We start from the raw sequence: 1806 nt of genomic DNA, 5'->3' as shown, positions 1-1806 counted from the left end.
TGGCAGCTTAATATTCCAGGATACAAATGCTACAGGAAGGATAGAAAGGGAGGCAAGAGAGGAGGGGGAGTGGCATTTTTGATAAAGGTTAGCATTACAGCTGTGCTGAGGGAGGATATTCCCGGAAATACATCCAGGGAAGTTATTTGGGTGGAACTGAGAAATAAGAAAGGGATGATCACCTTGTTGGGATTGTATTATAGACCCCCCAATAGTCAGAGGGAAATTGAGAAATAAACTTGTAAGAAGATCTTAGCTATCTCTAAGAATAATAGGGTGGTTATGGTAGGGGATTTTAAGTTTCCAAATATCGACTGGGACTGCCATAGTGTTAAAGGTTTAGATGGAGAGGAATTTCTTAAGGCAGGGCAGGTGACTGAGGTGTCATTGGGGGAGCACTTTGGGGCCAGTGACCATAATTCTATTAGATTTAAAATAGTGATGGAAAAGGATAGACCAGATCTAAAAGTTGAAGTTCTAAATCAGAGAAAGGCCAATTTTGACGGTAATAGGCAAGAACTTTCAAAAGCTGATTGGAGGCAGATGTTCGCAGGTAAAGGGACAGCTGGAAAATGGGAAGCCTTCAGTAATGAGGTAACAAGAATCCAGAGAAAGTATATTCCTGTCAGGGTGAAAGGAAAGGCTGGTAGGTATACGGAATGCTGGATGACTAAAGAAATTGAGGGTTTGGTTAAGAAAAAGGACATATATATGTCAGGTATAGACAGGATAGAGTGAATCCTTAGAGTATAAAGGCAGTAGGAGTATACTTAAGAGGGAAATCAGGAGGGCAAAACGGGGACATGAGTTTTTTAAAGAAGTAACAAAGAAGATTGATGAGGGCAGAGCAATAGATGTGATCTATGTGATAGCTTTGGCAAATAGAATTAAGGAGAATCCAAAGGGTTTTTAGAAATATATTAAGGACAAAAGGGTAACTCGGGAGAGAATAGGGCCCCTCAAAGATCAGCAAGGCAGCCTTTGTGTGGAGCCACAGAAAATGGGGGAGATACTAAATGAATATTTTGCATCAGTATTTACTGTGGAAAAGGATATGGAAGATATAGACTGTAGGGAAATAGATGGTGACATTTAGCAAAATGTCCAGATTACAGAGGAGGAAGTGCTGGATGTCTTGAAACGGATAAAGGTGGATAAATCCCCAGGACCTGATCAGGTGTACCCGAGAACTCTGTGGGAAGCTAGAGAAGTGATTGCTGAGCCTCTTGCTGAGATATTAGTATCATCGATAGTCACAGATGAGGTGCCGGAAGACTGGAGGTTGGCTAACGTGGTGCCACTGTTTAAGAAGGGCAGTAAAGACAAGCCAGGGAACTATAGACCAGTGAGCCTGACCTCGGTGGTAGGCAAGTTGTTGGAAGGAATCCTGAGGGACAGGATGAACATGTATTTGGAAAGGCAAGGACAGATTTGGGATTGTCAACATGGCTTTGTGCGTGGGAAATCATGTCTCATGAACCTGGGATTGAGTTTTTTGAAGAAGTAACAGAAGATTGATGAGGGCAGAACGGTAGATGTGATCTATATGGACTTCAGGAAGGCTTTCGACAAGGTTCCCATGGGAGACTGATTATTCCATGAGATGTAACCTTGCTACAGAAAGAACGAGCCATTTGGATACAGAACTGGCTCAAAGGTAAAAGACAGAGGGTGGTGGTGGAGGGTTGTTTTTCAGACTGGAGGTCTGTGACCAGTGGAGTGCCACAAGGATTGGTGCTGGGCCCTCTACTTTTTGTCATTTACATAAATTATTTGGATGCGAGCATAAGAGGTACAGTTAGTAAG

The 1806-nt window shown here is 42.7% G+C and overlaps 1 protein-coding gene across 9 annotated transcripts in view; it reads left to right on the top strand.

The window, feature by feature from the left end:
- LOC122561777 (thymidine phosphorylase) overlaps window positions 1–1806 on the top strand; it is a 69168-nt gene that overhangs the window by 48744 nt on the left and 18618 nt on the right. The window lies entirely within an intron of this gene.

Source organism: Chiloscyllium plagiosum, chromosome 23 (assembly GCF_004010195.1).
Source record: "Chiloscyllium plagiosum isolate BGI_BamShark_2017 chromosome 23, ASM401019v2, whole genome shotgun sequence".
Classification (NCBI taxonomy): Eukaryota; Metazoa; Chordata; class Chondrichthyes; order Orectolobiformes; family Hemiscylliidae; genus Chiloscyllium; species Chiloscyllium plagiosum.
Note: the sequence above shows the minus strand (reverse complement) of the source record. Positions and strands in the feature narration are given on the sequence as shown.